This window comes from Desmodus rotundus, chromosome 8, assembly GCF_022682495.2.
Source record: "Desmodus rotundus isolate HL8 chromosome 8, HLdesRot8A.1, whole genome shotgun sequence".
NCBI classification, from domain to species: domain Eukaryota; kingdom Metazoa; phylum Chordata; class Mammalia; order Chiroptera; family Phyllostomidae; genus Desmodus; species Desmodus rotundus.
The window spans coordinates 73,317,944-73,337,141 of record NC_071394.1 but is presented as its reverse complement, the minus strand read 5'-3'; the positions used below and the strand labels follow the sequence as shown (position 1 = coordinate 73,337,141).

At 41.1% G+C, this 19,198-nt stretch overlaps 1 protein-coding gene across 3 annotated transcripts in view; it reads right to left on the bottom strand.

Annotated features, from left to right (window-relative positions):
- Window positions 1-15,477, bottom strand: part of FRMD4B (FERM domain containing 4B) — a 428,456-nt gene extending 412,979 nt beyond the window's left edge. For 2 of the 3 annotated variants that reach the window (XM_045192106.3, XM_053929250.2), the window contains exon 1: window positions 14,958-15,477. The gene's annotated coding sequence lies outside the window, so the exon portion shown is untranslated. Of the gene's footprint in view, window positions 1-13,636; window positions 13,879-14,957 lie in introns of those variants that run through there. The other variant, XM_053929249.2, reaches the window with a different exon arrangement.
- Between the last annotated feature and the right edge of the window lie 3,721 nt (window positions 15,478-19,198).

The following is a 19,198-nucleotide window of genomic DNA, read 5'->3' as shown; positions in this document are numbered from 1 at the left end:
TGCTGAGCAAAAACTTTTTAGGTTGATGTAGTCCCATTTGTTTATTATTTCTTTTGTCTCCCTTGCCTGAACTGATATATCAGGAAAAAAAAATAGCTATGAGAAGTGTCCGAGATTTTACTGCCTCTCTTTTCTTCCAGGACTTTTATGGTTTCAAGTCTAACATTAAATCTTTAACTCATTTTGAGTTTATTCTTGTGTATGATGTAAGGAGGTGGTCTAGTTTCATTTTATTGTGTATATATGTCCAATTTTCCTAACATCATTTATTGATGATACTGTCCTTTCCAATTGTATGTTCTTAACTACTTGGTCAAATATTATTGACCTTAAAAACATGGGTATATTTCTGGGCTCCTATTCTGTTCCATTGATTTATATTTCTGTTTTTATGGCAGCACCATGCTGTTTTGATTATTATGGCCTTGTAGTATCTTTTTAAGTTTATATTTTTATCATTGTTCTTTTTGACATCAAACTTTGTTCCTCTTTCTTGATTGTTGTGTCTTTTTTAGTTCCATATAATTTTTTTGGAATATTTATTCTAATTCTGTGAAATACACCATTGGCATTTTTTTCTATTTTCAAGTATATTTTATTGCTTATGCTATTACAGTTGTCCCATTTTGGTCTCCCTTTTATCCCCTTCCATCCTATACAACTCCTCCCTTCTCTCTCCCCTTTAGTTTATGTCTGTGGGCCATACATATAGGTTCTTTGGCTTCTCCATTTCCTATACTATTTTAACTTCCCCTGTCTTTTTTTTGCCTACCAATTATGCTTCTTATTCCCTGTACCTTTTACCCCATTCTCCCACCACCCCTTCCTGGCTGATAACCCTCCATGTGATCTCCATTTCTGTGGTTCTGTTTCTGTTTCAGTGGTTTGCTTAGCTTGTCTTTGTTTTCATTTTTTTTAGATTCAGTTGTTGATACTTGTGAATTTGTTGTCATTTTACTGTTTGTAGTTTTGATCTTCTTTTTCTTACATAAGTCCCTTTAATATTTCATGTAATAAGGGCCTGGTGATGATGAACTCCTTTAACTTGACCTTATCTGGGAAGCACTTTATCTGTCCTTCCATTCTAAATGATAGCTTTGCTAGATAGAGTAATCTAGGTTGTAGGTCCTTGCTTTTCACAACTTTGAATACTTCTTTCCTGTTCCTTCTTGCCTATAAGGTTTCTTTTGAGAAATCAGCTGATTGTCTTATGGGAACTTCTTTGTAGGTAACTGTCTCCTTTTCTCTTCCTGTTTTTAAGATTCTGTCCTTATCATTAATCTTGGGTAATGTAATTATGATGTGCCTTGGTGTGCACTTCCTTGGGTCCAATCTCGTTGGGACTCTGTGGGCTTCCTGGACTTCCTGGAACTCTATTTCCTTTGCCAGATTGGGGAAGTTTTCCTCCATTATTTGTTCAAATAAGTTCAATTTCTTGCTTTTCCTCTTCTCCTTCTGGCACCCCTATGATTCGAACGATGGGATGTTTAAAATTGTGCCAGAGGTTCTTAAGCCTTTCCTTATTTTTTTGAATTCTTGTTTCTCCATTCTGTTCCAGTGGATGTTTATTTCTTCCTTCTGGTCCAAACTGTTGATTTGAGTCCCAGTTTCCTTCCCTTCACTGTTGGCTCCCTGTACATTTTCCTTTATTTCACTTTGCATAGCCTTCATTTCTTCCTCTATTTTGAGACCATACTCAGTCATTTCTGTGAGCATCCTGATTACCAGTGTTTTGAATTCTGCATCTGATAAGTTGAATATCTCTTAATCACTTAGTTGTATTTTTTCTGGAATTTTGGTCTGTTCTTTCATTTGAGCCATATTGCTTTGTCTTGGTGCACCGGTTACATTGTAATGGGTAGAGCCTTAGGTATTTTCCAGGGTAGGGCAACCCACATATGCTGTGTTGTGGCACTGTGGGTTGGGGAGGAGTCAAAGAGGGAACAATATCGCTTGCTCAGCTCTCACTCCACTTTCAGTCACTTCCCTCACTTCCCACAAGCAGACTGTGCTCATTCAGGTGTTGATTCCCCTGTGGGTGGGCTTGTGTATGTTCTAGGATCCCTGTGGTCTCCTCCAACAGACTCTCCTGTGAGACTGGGAGTTTCTCTCACCACCACAACCCCCACAGATTTTTACCACCAGAGGTTTTGAAGCTTTAGTTTCCTGCACTGGAACCCTGGGTTATGCAGTCTGTCTTGCTCCCCAGTTGTTCTTCCTTTTGTATCCACACACGAATGTGGGACTGCCTGGCCTGCTAGCCACCATCTGGCCCGCCCCAGTCTGCCAGCTGCCACCTTGTCTCGTGTCGTCTCCACCCAGGATGCCTGTCTCTGCCCCTCCTACCAGTCTGGATGAATGTATCTTTAACTCTTTGTTTGTTGGATTTCCATCCCATTCAATTTTTCACAGTTCTGGTTGATTTTTGTTTTTAAATTGGTTGTTATCCTTATTTTGGTTGTGCGAGGAAGCAAAGCATTATCTACCTATGCCTCCATCTTAGCCAGAAGCTGTTAATCACCACCATTGTTATTTTAATAGGGATTGCATTAAATTTATAGATTGCTTTGGGTACTGTGGACATTTTAATGATGTTAATTCTTCCTATCTATAAACGTGGTATATGCTTCCACTTATTTGTATCTTCAATTTCTTTCCTCAGTATTTTTTAATTTTCTGAGTACAGGTCTTTTATATCCTTGGTTAAGTTTATTTGTACGTATTTTTCTCTGATGCAATGGTAAATGAGGTTGTGTTCTTAGTTTCCCTTTCTGGTAGTTCATTATTACTTTATAAAAATGCAACTGATTTCTGAGTATTTATTTATTTTTTAAAAAATTTATTGTTATTCAATTACAGTTGTCTGCATTTTCTCCCCACCCCTCCACCCTACCCCAGCCAAACCCACCTCCCTCCCCCACCTACACCCTCCCCCTTGATTTTGTCCATGTGTTCTGGGTATTTATTTTGATTCCTGCTACTTAACTGAATTCCTATGTTAGTTCAAGGATTTTTTTTTGGTGGAATCTCTACAGTTCTTTATATGCAATATTATGTCATCTGCAAATAATGAGAGTTACTTCTTCCTTTCCAATTGGGATGCCTTTTATTTCTCTTCCTGTCTGATTGGTGTGGCTAAGAATTCCAGTACTATGATGAATAAAAGTGGTGAAAGCAGATATCTCTGTCTTGTTCCTGATTTTAATAAAAATGCTTGTAGTGTTTGCCCATTGAGAATGAAGTTGACTGTGGTTTTATCACATGTGGCCTTTTTTATGTTGAGTTATGTTCCCTCTATTCCCACTTTTCTGAGAGTTTTTTTTTTTTTATCAGAAATGGGTGGTGGATTGTATCAAATGCTTTTTCTGCATGTATTGATATAATCATGTGATTTTTATCCTTCATTTTGCTTATGTGGTATGTCATGTTTTATTGATTTGTAGATATTGTACCAACCTTGCATCCCCAAATATAAATCCCACTTGATCACGGTGTGTGATCTTTTTGATATATTGCTGTATTTGGTTTGCTAATATTTTGTTGAGGATTTTAGCATCTGTGTTCTTCGGGGATATTGACCTATAACTCTCTCTTTGTAGTGTCTTTATCTGGTTTTTGGAATTAGGATACTGCTAGTGTCATATAATGAGCTTGGGAGTCTTCCCTCCCCTTGAACTTTCTGGAATAGTTTGAGAAGGATAAGTATTAGTTATTCAGTGAATGTTGGTAAAATTCTCTGTTAAGCCATCCAGTGCAAGGGCTTTTGTTAGTTGGGATTTTTTTTTTAATTACTTCTTCAATTTCAGTAGTTGTAATCTGTCTATTGGATTCTCTGATTCCTCCTGATTCAGTTTTAGAAGATTGTATGTTTCTAGGAATTCATCCATTTCATACAGACTGTTCAACTTCTAGGCATATGTTTTTCATGATATTTTCTTACAATCTTTGTATTTCTTTGGTGTCAGTTGTTACTTCTCTTTCATTTTTGGGTTTATTTATTTGGGTCCTTTCTCTTTTTTTCTTGATGAGTCTCATTAACATTTGTCAATCCTTTTTATCTTTTCAAAGAACCAGTGCTTGGTTTCACTGATGTTTTACTTTGTTTTTAAGACTCTACTTCATTTTTTTTCTCTGATCTTTATTATTTTCTTCTACTCATTTTGGGCTTTTTTTTTTTCTAGCTCCTTTAATTGTAAAGTTAGATTGTTTGTTTGAGACTTTTCTTGTTTTGAGGTAGACTTGTAATGCTAAGAATTTCCCTCTTAGTACTGCTTTTGCTGCATCCCATAGATTTTGGGTTGTTGCTCTCATTTTCATTTTCAAAGTATCTTTTGATTTCTTCCTTGATCTCATTGTTGACCCATTCATTGTTTACTAACATGTTATTAAGCTTCCATGTCTTTGTGTGTTTTTCAGGGTTTTTTTTCCTTGTGATTGATTTCTAGTTTCATACCATTATGGTCAGAGTAGATGCTTGATATAATTTTAATCTTTTTAAATTTATTGAGACTTGTTTTGTGTCCTAACATGTGTTCTGTCCTAGAAAATGTTCCATGTACACTTGAAAAGAATGTATATTCTGCTGCTCTTGGAGAAATGCTCAGAAAATATCAATTGAATACGTCTGATCTAGTGTGTCATTTAAGGCCACTGTTTCCTTGTTGTGAAATTCTGCCTAAAAGATCTATCCATTGATGTCAGTGTGGTGTTAAATTCCCCTACTATGATTGTATTACTGTTGATCTCACCTCTTATGTCCATCAATATCTGCTGTATATATTTAGATGCTCCTATGTTGAGTTCATTAATGTTTACAAGGGTTATATTGTCTTGTTGGATTGCTCCCTTTATCATTATGTAGTGTCCTGTGTTTCTTACTATAGCCTTTGTTTTAAAGTCTATTTTATCTGATACAAGTATTGCTACTCCAGCTTTTTTTTTCATTTCCATTTGCATGAAATATTTTTTCTATCCCTTTACTTTTTTCTGTGTTTGTCTTTCATCCTGATGTGAGTCTCTTCTGGGCAGCACAATGATGGGTCTTGTTTTCTTATCCATTCAGCTACCCTATTCCTTTTGATTAGAGTATTTAAAGCATTAAATTTAAAGTGATTATTGATAGGTACATATTTATTGCCATTTTATTCTTTATAACTATTTTTCTCTTTTCTCCATCTTCTCCTCCTATTCCTGCTTTTTCTTCCTTTTCTTTTTAAATAAGACCCTTTAACATTTTTTGGAATACTGGTTTGGTAATATCAAACTCCTTTACTTTTTTTTTTTTTTTTTGGTCTGGGAAGCTCTTTATTTCTCCTTCAAATTTAAATGATACCCTTGGTGGGTAATATAGTCTTGGTTGTAGGTCCTTGCTTTTCATCATTTTAAATATTTCATGCCAATCCCTTCTGGTCTGTAATGTTTTTCTTGAGAAATCTGTTGACAGTCTAATGGGAGCTCCCTTGTAGATAACTGTCTTTGTCTTGCTGCGTTTAAGATTTTCTTTTTTGTCTTTCACTTTTGCCATTTCAATTATAATTTGTGTTGGTGCAGTCCTGCTTGGGTTCATCTTGTTTGGGATTCTCTGTGCTCCCTGAACTTGTGTGTGTTTTTCCTTCACCTGTTTAGGGAAGTTTTCAGTCACTTCTTCTAATAGGTTCATGATCCCTTGTTGTCTCTCTTCTCCTTTGGTACCTCTATAATGCAGATGTTGTTACAGTTCTTGTTGTCCCCGAAGTCCTTTAAACTATCTTCATTTTTACACATTCTTTTTTTCTTTTTGCTGCTCTGATTGCGTGATTTTTTTCTACCTGACATTCCAAATCACTGATCTGATCCTCTGCTTCATCCAACCTACTGTTTATTCCTTCTAGTGTATATTCTTCATTTCTGACTCACTCTTTTTTATGGTTTCTATGTCTTTTTTTATGTGTACTATCTCTCTCATTTAGTTCTTATTGATTTCATCCATTCTTCTCCTAAGTTCCTTGAGCATTCCTATAACCACTGTTTTGAATTCTATATCTAGTAAATTGCTTGACTCCACTTCATTTAGTTCTTTCTTTGGAGATTTTTCCTGTTCTTTCATTTGGGGCATTTCTTTTGTTTCTTTGTCTCCCTATTTTGGCTGCCTCTTTGTGCTTGTTTCCATTCATTGGGTATACCTGCTATAACTTCCAGTCTTGGCAGGGTGGCCTTATGTAGTAGGTGTCCTGTAGGACTCCATGACACATTTTCCTTGATTACCTGCAATGGGTGCTCCAGTAATGTCCCTTGTGTGGGTATGCGGGCCCCTCTGTTGTAATTGAGTCTTAATTGCTTTTGGCCCATTTGTGTGTGGGTCAACCTTCAGGCCGGCTGTGAGGATCATCCCTGACCACAGTGTATGAGCTGCTGTGCAGATGTTGACCGCACACAGCAGAATTTGCCTCAGTAGTGTCTGATGCCTGCCAAGATCTCTCTTTGGATATGCCACTTGTGATCCTAGTTGGATCCTGCTCTGATGTTTTCTGAGGCTGGCCACTGGGTGTGCTGGTTCTGAGGTCTCTTGGGAGGGAGTCTGTTGCAAGGTTAATTTCAGAAGCTGTGTGTGACTGGCCTGGGCAACCCTCTTGGAGGTCCAAAGCAATTCACAGTTTGTGGCTGTCTCTTCTGGTCCTCAGTGTGTGCAGGATGAAGCAAGGTACACACCAAGGCTCACTTTTACCAGCACTGAACCCAGGGAAATGTCACCACATTCCCTATTAACCTGGATGTCCATGTCTTCCTGCCTCCACCTGCCAGCTGCCTGTTAGGTTTTGTCACTGAAAGAGCTTCTGGTGATAGTTGAGTTGCATGCAATAGTTTCTCAGTCAGTTGCCAGATAGAGGCGTGATGTTTTCTCCAGATATATAAGACATATATGTATCCAGATACATATATATTCAATCTTGGTGCCAGTGCTGGGAATGAGGCCACTCAGCAAATATCCTAGGGTATACCAAGTCTAGCTGCCACCTTCTGGGTGCTAGTACACTTTTGTGGTGGGGTGGGGTCTCAGGGAGTTGTCCAGGTAAGGCCAGCAGAGTTTATCAGGTTCAAACAGATCAATATTTGGCCATAAGAAAGAAAGGCTCTGTAACAGTCAGGCATGTAAGGAAAAAAATTCCCCCGACCTAGAACCACACAACTAAGTTTGTCCAAGATTCAGCCAGGACCATGATCTTAGCAGGTAGGAGCCACTGGAAGTCAAGCAAGAGAGAGGTGGAGGTCAGGTTTGGGGGACATTGGAAGTGTGGTCCCTGCCCCAGAGCCACACAGCTCGGACTGTCCAAGATTCTACCCAAACCTCAATGGGGTAGAGCCACCAAGAGTCAAGAGGGTGGGGCCACCAGGATCTCGGAAAGTAGGACAAGCAATCTACAATGAGGAGGAGACGCCAGTCAGGATCACGAGAAGGTGGAGGGAATGGTCCCCACCCATCAGCTACACAACTCAGCCATTGATACCCATTGAGTCTGCCCAAAGCCACTGACTTTGTACTCCAGCCTAGGCCAGTGACTCCTTAGCTGGGCAGATGCTCCTCAGGGTGGGGCAAAAAGGAATTTAGAGAGCAGGGCTATTGGTTCACTCCCTGCCCCCAGCTGATGGGAGGGGCCCAAGAAAGATGACATCTGTGCTGCAGTAGGTGACTCAGCACAGGAGGTCCCAGTGGTTGTCCCCTCAGCTCTCTACCCAGAGCCACACACCCCAGACTTTCCTCATGTGACTCTAGCCTGTTCTGCCCTCTGTCTACCAGAGCCCAGGGTGAGTGGCTGTGAACATTGGCCCTTTAAGAGAGTCCCTTAATTTCTAGATGACTCCTGTCTCTTCATGGCAATCAGAAACCCCACTGCTTTTCACAGCCACATGTTATATGAGTACTTCTTCCAGGCTCTGGTGCTGTGGGCCCAGGAGTGCTGCTTGGGGTTTAGACCCCACACTGACTGAAGGAATTCCCCACAGCTGAGAAATTCCTCCAGAACTTCAGTTGCTGCCTGTGGGAGCAGGGCTGGCCTTTTTGCATCTCTGCCAGTCTTGATGTGGCTTCTTCTGTAAATCCTTTGTTATAAGACTTGTCTTCAGCTATTCTTCAGTTGGTTATTCAGGTTGATAGCTCTATAACTTAGTTGTAATTCCAGTTTGGTCCTGGGAAGAGGTGGTGTAGCTTCCACCTATGCTGCCACCATCTTGGATATCTCTGGGCTGGGTGATTTGTTGCTGTGGGGACCATCCTGTGCATTGCAGGATGTTTACCAGGCTCTCAGGCCTCCACCCACTAGGTTCCAGCAACACCCTCTCACAGTCATTTCTGTAGACATTGACAGGTGTCTCCTAGAGGCAAAATCACCCTTGGTTGAGAACCACTACACTATTCTGATCTTCTTGGTATTGACTTTCTTGCTTTCCTTTATACTTTTACCACAGTAGTATGCATCCTTAAATATTATCATTTAATCTTACCTGGTAAAAGGAGTTTTTATAATTTAATCCAGTAAAAATACTCTTGGTCAGTGCTCCTAAAACAGCCTACATAGGTGAGGTGACCAAATAATTTATCAACCAAACTGGAGACACAGACATGGACCAGATTTGACCAGGATAAGCCAGCATGATTACCTACTTCTAGGTCACTTCTGCTGTGGATAATGAATGAGCATCATCCTCAGTCGTACACAGTTAGGGCCCCCTCTTCCACTTGATAACTGTACATGGAGTGACAGAAAACAATTAAAAGCAGCACCATCTCAAGGGCAAAGTGACATAGACATAAATGAATGTCTCAGACTGATGAGTAGCAGAGCAGAGCGATCACTGGCCTGTGGCCTTAAGGAGGTATATTCTTCAAATAATTCACTTCAAGACACCACTTAACTACTTTTCTCATATTAGCACAACCCTTTGATAAAAATAAATGCCTTCCAAGATTTGCACATACAAGGAACATAACCATCCTTTATAAGAGGTTTATGGTCTGTAGCGGGTTTTTAATCAGTGCATCTGTGCTGTTTCCCTTGGTGTCATTGGAAATTACAACTACTGACATGCTCTGCATTTTGATATCATAAGTTGTGACACGGACCAGGTGAAAAGTGACAGCTAAAGATTTCCTTACATAAAAGAGAAGTCCTATTGATCACCTATTTGTCTGAATTAATTCTGCTCATCCTCCATTATTTTGGACATCAAGGAGGACAGAAGTCAAAACACAATGAGTTAGGCACTGGTACATTGCAGTGAACACTTACTTGATGTCCTCAGCCTTCATTCCCCCCTTTACAAGTAATGTATTCATTGGAGGTCCAGCCTTCAGGTGTCTACACTCCACATGTCTGGTTGGAATTCCAACCCTGGGACACAGGGGTTTCCTCCAGCCAAGCCAATTGGGCTAATCTGAATTGATTTTGAGACTTACAGTTCAACAACAGGAGAAGTGGAGATTTATTCTCTTTTGTTGTACTTGAACCTGAAATTGTGTAAACCAGCAATGGCTACAGTCATCTTGCCCCCCAACAAGGAACCCAATACATAGAGGAAGAAAGAAAAAGGCAGAGCTGAAGATGAAATACTAGATATCAGATCCTGAAGTCATTGTTCAGCCTTGAGCAAGATGCTCTTGAAGCCATTCCTACCTATGCACCTTTCAGTGAGTTGTATATATAAAAAAAATCTTAATTCTATTTAAATTGGGTGTTTATCACATAAAAATGCACTGTGTGGCACTAGCTTTCAAACTTTTTGACATCATATCAGCTCACATTTAAAATTACATTTTAACTGCAACCCAGATATAGAACTGACTCAAAGTTTCATGAAAACTATAGAACCCTTACTAACATATGATGTTGATATTTTCTGTGATGTTATGCTCTTTGAAAAAAATAGTGGTTACAGCCCACTAAATTGATTTCATGACCTTCATTTTGCAAAACACTGCTTTATAAGATTATGTTAAACATTAATTCAACCAGGAAGAATGAGATAAGAAATGACATAATAATTTTATTCAATTGGTTATTGAGGAAAATAGAAGGTTTTGTCCCTAAATCAAGTATCTAACAACAGAAAATTGCTATCATACCAGTTCTCCTTGACTGCTCAGGTCACATGTTTACCACAAAAGGAGAAAAAAACCTAATGACCTAGAAATAAATGAATTACAAAAAAAAAAGATAAGAACCTTCTACAACAAAATATACACCATGTCTAAAAAGAGAGACATAAGCAAGGTGGGGCATAAGTAGGTTTGCAGACCTTTCTTTTGACTTCTAGTCAAATGGAAGCATAGGTAAACATGCCTCACCTCCTTACACAACTACAGCAAAAAATTCAACTAGACTACAAAACAAATATCACCCAAAATTGTCAGAAAATTGAGTTGTATGGAAGTTCACCAACCAAGGATTTTTAAAAACCACATTCATCCAGATGAGTAAGAGGGGCAGAGACATGGAGATGTGAAGAGAGGTGCAGAGATGTTGAGTGGTGTGGAGAGGTGTGGAGGTGCAGAACAGGTGGTCCACATCCATGTGTGGTAGATAAGAATTGGAGGGATACCTCAGAAGCAAGTGATCCTAGCCCAGGCTTCCAATGCCTAGAAGATAAGACCCCATTACTTCTGGCTGTAAAAACCAGTGTGGGTAGTTGCAGCAGAAGAAACTGTGAGATTCTCAGGAGTCTCCTCTTAAAGGGCCCACAATGAAATTAGGACTTATGCAGACTCACTCCCTCTGGGCTATAGCAGCAGGGCAATAGGTGGAAGGACACAGGTGGCATATGGGAAGAATTTAAGTGACTGGCATCAGGATGACTGCTGGAAGACAGTTTCCTTCCAGGCAAAACAAACTCCAGAGGTGAGGCAGCGGCACTGTCCACTCTCAGAACCCTCCCCCACATAAAGCCATGAAGTGGTGACATGGGTTGCCTACTGTGGTGATTACCTAAGGCTCGGCCCCATACAACTTACAGGTATCCTTTTCTACAATAGGCCATAGCAAGTCAAAGCAGCACTACCTAACACACAGAAAGAAACACAGGGAGGCTGCCAAAATGAGAAGACAAAGAAATATGGCCCAAATAAAAGAACAGAATAAAACTCCAGAAAAAGAACTAAACAAAATATAGATAAGCAACCTATCAGGTACAGAGTTCAAAACACTGGTTATCAGGATGCTCAAGGAACTCATTGGGTACTTCAACAGCATAAAAAAGACCCAGGCAGAAATGAAGGTTACATTAAGTAAAATGAAGAAAAATCTAGGGATCCAGCAGTGGAGAGGATGAAGCTAAGAATCAAATCAAAGATCTGGAATATAAGGAAGAAAAAAAGCATTCAATCAGAACTGTAAGAAGAAAAAAGAATTCAAAAAATGAGGATAGGCTAAGGAGTCTCTGGAACATCGTCAAATGTGCCAGAAAGAGAAGAGGAAAAGCAAGAAATTGGAAACTTATTTGAAAAAATAATGAAAGAAAACTTCCCTAATTTGATGAAGGAAATGGACACAGAAGTCCAGGAAGCACAGAGAGTCCCAAACAAGATGGACACAAAGAGGACCACACCAAGACACATCAAAATTAAAATGCTAAAGGTTAAAGATAAAGAGATAATCTTAAAAGCAGCAAGAGAAAAACAGACAGTTACCTACAGGGGAGTTCCCATAAGACTATCAGCTGATTTCTCAAAAGAAACTTTGCAGGCTAGAAGGGACTGGCAAGAAGTATTCCAAGTGGTGAAAAGCAAGGGCCTACAACCTAGATTGCTCTATCCAGCAAAGCTATCATTTAGAACTGAAGGGCAGGTAAAGTACTTCCCAGACAAGGTAAAACTAAAGGAGTTTATCATCATGAAGCCATTATTATATGAACTGTTAAAGAGAATTATATGAGAAAAAGAAAGTCAAAACAATAAACATTAAAATAGCAATTAATACACAACTGTCAACAACTGAATCTAAAAAAACTAAGCAAACATGCAGAACAAGAATAGAATTATAGACATGGAGATCATTTGGAGGGTTTTTAGTAGGAGGAAAAGGAGCTCAGATTAAGAAGTAAAAACTGGTAAGTACAAAATAGACAGGGATGTTAAGAACAGTATAGGACATTGGGAAGCCAAAGAACTTATGTCCATAATCCATGGACTTGAACTAAGGTGGGAGAATTGCTGGAGGGAATGAAGGTACCTGGTGGAGGGGGGCATAAGGGGAAAAATTGGGACAACTATAATAGCATAATCAATAAAATATATTTTTTAAAGTAGGTTTACAGTTGTTCATGTAGAAAATAATACAATAATTAATAGATATAATACAAGAATAAACTCTGCATTTCTCATACTCACAACTGTAAAGCTAGTTTTGCCCCGCCTTGTATAAATGAGGAAAGAGACATATAAGTCTTACTGATGAGCTGAATTACATGATTTATTTATTTGAAAGTTAAAGAGTAATTTCAGTGAACCACAGCACTGTTGAGTATGTAAAAATAGTGCCTTCATGATAAGATCAGATTTCTGGGGGTGGAATCGAGAGAGAATGGAAGGAAAGAATAGGGAGAAAGTGGGGAGGGAAGGACAGCCTTTGCAGTGTAAGCCCCAAGCCTGCCCTATGTGTGTAATGTAAGATAACTATGAAGAGTTTCTGAAATTCTGGACAATACCACAAGCCAGATAACAGAGTCAGGGCAGTTTTTAACTGTTTTCCATGGATCTTATTTGTATTACCAGTTAGCCAAACTTCCTTTTGTATGTGTGTATGCTCAAAAGCACTACAGAGTCTTGATTAAATCTGTGAATCAAATGGTGAACCAGAGTTCTCAGTCATGCTGGAAATAGAGGCCAGGAAAAGTAAACAGTACTGAGAAAACTGGGGCTGCTCTGACACTACAGAGTGGCTGTGAAGTTAACTCCTTCCACACTTTCCAGATTGTTAAATTCGATGGAAGTTGTCTGCCTCTTTGAGAAGCCCATTAACTTTCCTGCCACTAAGATGGAAATTTGTTAATTTCAGAACAGAATGAAGCTTCAGAAAATCAGTTGCACATTCAGAAGAAGTGACTTCTGAGAACTTTTCAGTAATAATGAAAATCAAACCTTACTATAATGTTGTTTTAGGTAGATTTCTTCATTTCCATCATGATAATGTTCAAATGCATAAAGTGTTTGATTAATACTTTCATATGTCATAAATAAGTGATAAAACTCTCTTGTCCAAGAAGTCTTTAGAATCGTCTGAAATTTTTGGCTCTCTTAAGTAATGTAAGCACTGCTCCAAATGTGTGTGCATGTGTGTTGTGTGCAAGTTAGTGTATGTATGCATTACTTTTTATTGCAAAATTTTCAGACATACAAAAAAAGAAGAGACAATCATGGAAGCACCAAATATCTATCACCTAGTTTGTGACATTAAATTTAGAGACCAAAATATACACTGAATGCCTACCTCAGGCCAGTAACTCTATTAATCTTATGAAAAACACATATGAGGTGGTTATCGTTGTTGTCATTACCATAATAATTATTATTTTTTATCTTCACTCATGCCGCTACAGCACATCTCTTTTAGAGGCATTGTCGTGGTTAAGATCCTGGAATCAGATCTCATGCAAACCCCAGACTACTTACAGCGAGGGTGACTTAATCTCCCTCCAGGGCTCAGTTTACGTCTCCATGAGTGCCTCTTGGGGTGCCGGACACACAGTGAGCACCCACCATTCTCAACAGTCTGTGTGGCGCGTGCAGGGGCCGCATGGCAGGGTTTAGTCTGACGAAGCTACTTTTCTTCCCCTTCAGACGTTTAATTTGGACGTACGACAGGTCCATTGTCTTTAGGACACAAAACACCATGGTAGGGATTGCGCTAAAATTGTGTACACATCCTCCAGGAATTGGTGGTTAAACTTCTGGGGCAAATGCGAGTTAACGTTGAAGGATCACCCAGCTTTCCGGAGAGATTGCTGCTGTCAGCAATCTGAGTCTTTCTTCCCTAAGGGGCCACCTTCCAGACACAGCTGCCTGCGCACCAGCAAACAGACCAAGTCGGTTAGCAAAGTTCAGACGAGCTGGCTTTGGTCTGTTTACAAGTCCTAGCAGATCGCAGGAATGTTCAGAATAATGATTACCCCACCCAGGAGAGCCCAGCCCAACACTTTTACATCTGGAAGGAAGAGGCCACACAAAGGAGAGCAGAGAGACCTCCTCCTGGGGAGGCTTTCTCAGACCCAAGAAGATTTAATACACATCCTCACCGTTTTGGGGAACAAGACCAGCCACTGATCAGTAGTATCTATCGTTCAGAGCACGGGACATTCAGTGCAAAGGAAGCGTTTATATCCTAGTCCAAATCAAATAGTATTTCTCAAAATACTTTGTTTTTTCCCCTCTCCAGATGAAAGTGAAAAGTGAAATACTCCAGAAAAGAGAGAGTGCGATCCACAGGCACACAGCTTGTCCAACGTGGGAGCGGCTAGGATCAGACACACCCATTAGGTAAAAGGGCAGCCAAAACAAACCCTTAGAGTCCTCTGCTAGTGCAAGGGATTTTACTCCACTCTATTCACTTGGTTTTGAAAGTATCTCTGAGCAGTAGGATCTGGGATTCATCAGCATTTCTCCCCACCTCCCACGAACGCGCGGCCACCAAAGCACATGGTCCCTGGTGGCGCATTTACAAATCACCAGCGCCAACGCCTCGAAACCACCAAACTTCCTGTCTCCAGTCCACGAAAGAGACCAAACCACCACGCCAAGCTCCCCGGGGACTCCAGTGGATTCGCAAACAGCCCCCAAGCCGAGGGGCGGGGTTTCCTGCTTGCGGGAGCCTAGGACCCACACCTCCAAGGATGCGCACTGCGTCCTGGGAGCAAGGGGAGCCCCTGCTGTGTCCCAGTCTCACGGTCGCGCCCTTTGCAGCTCACTCCGGGCATCCGGGGCGTCTCCCACCTACCTTCGCTGCTGCCACCTCTCTCCGGCCGTTGGGGGCTGTAGACCGCTACTTTATTGTCTGTGCGGCTGGGCGCGCCGCACCCGGGGCCTGGCCCTGCGCCAGCTCTGCAACTCCTCACCGCTCCGCGCCTTCCCAAGTAGCTGCCTTCCTCCTCCTCCTCTCCTTCTCTGACAGGGCTCCTGCTCAATGCTTGAGCCCAGCAGCCCGACTCCCGGGCTTGCTTGGCAGACAGAGCCTGCAGCATGCCGGGCCGGGGCTTCTGGTCTCACCCGCATCCACGCGTCCTCGCTTTGATCCTTAGTTACAGCTGTGCCCTGGGCTGCCTTCCTAGCATCCTTCCGTCCTTCCGTCCTGCCTGCCTCTTCTCGCTGTCAACCCCGGTTGTGGGCTCCTCTTTCCCTAGCTTTCCCCGCCCGCAGTGTCTCCCGGCTGGTGCTGCCGCTGCCAATGAGCCTCCGCCGTTCCGGCCCAGTCATTGCATGGGGAGGGGAGAAAGAGGAGGGGGAACAGGAGGAAAGGAGGGGTCGCCCTCAGCCCCCACGAGTCGGCTGCGGGCTCGGCTAGCCTTCCCGGACCAAGAAAAGGGGCTGATGCTAAAGGGTGCAGAGCAGCTGGCGCTGCAGGAAGCTGAGGAGAGTGAGGGGAGCGAGGATCGCGTGTCCGTCTCTCTCTCTCTCCCCCTCCTCACCCTCCCTCCCTCCTTCTCTCTCCACTTCCACTCAGAAAAGCGTTGGGGGTTACTTGATACCGTCTGGCAGGTTTCAAGCATCCCTAGACCCGACTGCCCATACAATGAAAGGAAGGAGGCACCGGCGGCTGCGGGAAGCAGAGAACCTAGGCAGGATGGGAGTGGGTTCCCACAAACCTGGTGTCTCTGCTCGGGAAAGAAAGAAAGAATGGAGAGAAAGAGGGAGGAAGGAGTGTGAGAGGGAGTGTAATAAGAGAGAATGAAAGAAGAGAATAAGGGAGAGACAGAGACACAGAGAAAGAAGAAAGAAGAGAAAAAGAGAAGAAAAGAAGAACCAACGCTATGCCAGGCATCCTCCGGAACAGTTCTGTGATTCAGGAGTGTTTTATAGTACTTTCTTTACATATGAAGGAACTGGAGAGGTTAACGCAAAATAGCTAGTAAGGGACAGGACAGGAATTCCAACCTATTTATTTATTCACATTCAATATTATTCTGCATTTGTTTCAGATGTACAGCATAGTGGTTAGAAAACCACGTACTTTACAAACTGTCCCCTCCCCAATCTTTCAAATGCCCACTAGCCCCATACATAGATATTACAATATTATTGACTATATTCCTCAAGCTGTACCTCTCTGTAACTATTCTGTACTACCAATTTGTACTTCTTTTTTTTTAAGCTCATTCTTTTTTTTTAAAAAAAAAGATTTATTTATTTTTAGAGAGCGAGGAAGGAAGGGAGAAAGAGAGGGGGAGAGGCATCCGTGTGTGAGAGATACATTGATTGGTTGCCTCTTGCATGCACCCCAACTGGGGGCCTGGCCCACAACCAAGGCATGTGCCCTGACTGGCAATTGAACCAGTGATGTTTTGGTTCTCAGGCCAGTGCTCAACCCACTGAGCCACACCAGTCAGGACCCAATTTGTGTTTCTTAATCCCTTCACCTTTTTCACCCAGCCTCCCAACTTACCTCCCCTCTAACAACTGTCAGCCCCTTCTCTGTATCTGAGTGTATTTCTATTTTGTTTATTTTGTTCTTTAGATTCCACATGTAAGTTAAATGATATCGTATTTGTTTTTCTATGACTTATTTCACTTAACATAATATCTCTTGGTCCATCCAAGCAGTTGCAAAAGGTAAGATTTCATTCTTTTTTATGGCCAAGTCATATTCCATTATGTAAATGTAACATAGCTTTTTTATCCACTCATTCACTCATGGGCACTAGGGTTGCTCCCATATCCTACCTATTGTAAACAATGCTGCAAAGAATATAGGGGTGCATGTATTCTTTCAAATGAGTGTTTTGGGTTTCTTCCAATATATTCTCAATATATAAGGTCATAAGACAGGTCCATTATTATTTGTTTTTAATTTTTATTGTTACTCAATTACAGTTGTATGCCTTTTCTCTCCATCCCTCCACCCCACCTCAGGTGAACCCACCTCCCTTCCCCACCTTCACTCTCCCCCTTGATTTTGTCCATGTGTCCTTTATAGTAGTTCCTGTAATCCCCTCTCCCCCCTGTCTCCTCCACACTCCCCTGTGGCTATTGTTAGATTGTTCTTAAATGTCTCTGACTATATGTTGTTTGCTTTTTTCTTCTGTTGATTATGTTCCAGTTAAAGGTGAGATCATATGGTATTTGCCCCTCACTGCCTGGCTTATTTCACTTAGCATAATGCTCTCCAGTTCCATCCATGCTGTTGCAAAGGGTATAAGCTCCTTCTTTCTCTCTGCTGCATAGAATTCCATTGTGTAAATGTACCATCGTTTTTTGATCCACTCGTTTGCTGATGGGCACTTCGGTTGCTTCCAGTACTTGGCTATTGTAAATTGTGCTGCTATGAACATTGGGGTGCACAGGTTCTTTTGGATTGGTGTTTCAGGGTTCTTAGGGTATAATCCCAATAGCAGAATTGCTGGGTCAAAGGGCAGTTCCATTTTTAATTTTCTGAGGAAATTCCATACTGTTTTCCACAGTGGCTGCGCCGCTATGCATTCCCACCAACAGTGCAATAGGGTTCCCTTTTCTCCACATCCTCTCCAACATTTGTTTGTGGATTTGTTTATGTTGGCCACTCTGACTGGTGTGAGATGGTACCTCATTGTGGTTTTAATTTGCATCTCTCTGATGGCTAGTGATGCTGAACATCTTTTCATATGTCTCTGGGCCCTCTGTATGTCTTCCTTGGAGAAGTGTCCAAGTCCTTTGCCCATTTTTTAATTGGGTTGTTTGTCTTCCTGGAGTGGAGTCCTGTGAGTTCTTTATATATTTTGGAGATCAGGCCCTTGTCTGAGGTATCATTGCCAAGTGTGTTTTCCCATACTGTTGGTTCTCTTTGTAATTTGGCGCTATTTCTTTATCCATGCAGAAGCTTTTTTTTTGATGAGGTCCCATTTGTTTATTCTTTCCTTTATGTCCCTTGCTTTAGGGGACGTGTCTGTGAGGATGTTGCTGTGTGGAATGTCTGAGATTTTCCTGCCAATGTTTTCCTCCAGGACTTTTATGGTGTTATGAGTTATATTTTGTCTTTTACCCACCTTGAATTTATTTTTGTGTATGGCGTAAGTTGGTGATCGAGTTTCATTTTTTTGCACGTAGCTGTCCAGATCTCCCAACACCATTTGGTGAAGAGTCTATTTTTGCTCCATTTTATGCTCCTGCCTCCTTTGTCAAATATTAATGGACCGTAAAGACTTGGATTTATTTCTGGGCCATTGGTCTATGTGCCTGTTTTTATGCCAGTACCAGGCTGTTTTGATTACAGTGGCCTTGTAATACAGTTTGATATCAGGTATTATGATCCCTCCTGCTTTGTTCTTCTTTCTCAAAATTGCTGTAGCTATTCTGGATTGTTTATGGTTCCATATAAATTTCTGAAATGTTTGTTCTATATCTGTGAAATATGTCATGGGTACTGTAATAGGGATTGCATTGAATCTATAAATCGCTTTGGGTAGTATGGCCATTTTGATGATGTTAATTCTTCCAATCCATGAGCATGGTACATGCTTCCATTTGTTTGTGTCTTCCTTAATTTCTTTCTTCAGTGTTGTGTAGTTTTCTGAGTATAGGTCTTTTACCTCCTTGGTTAGGTTTATTCCTAGGTCCTTTATTTTTCTTGTTGCTATATCAAATGGGATTTTTTTCCTGATATCTGTTTCTGCAGTTTCGTTGTTGGTCTACAGGAATGCCTTTGATTTCTGAGTATTGACTTTGTATCCAGCTGTTTTGCCAAATTCATTTAATAGGTCGAGTAGTTTTTTGGTGGAGTCTATAGGATTTTCCATGTACACTATCATGTCGTCTGCAAACAGTGACAGTTTCATTTCCTCCTTTCCAATTTGGATGCCTTTTATTGCTTTTTCTTGTCTGATTGCTGTGGGTAGGACTTCCAATACTATGTTGAATAGGAGTGGTGAGAGAGGGCATCCTTGTCTTGTTCCTGATCTTAGTGGGAAAGCTCTAAGTTTTTGTCCATTGAGTATGATGTTGGCTATAGGTCTCTCATATATGACCTTTATTATGTTGAGGAATGCTCCC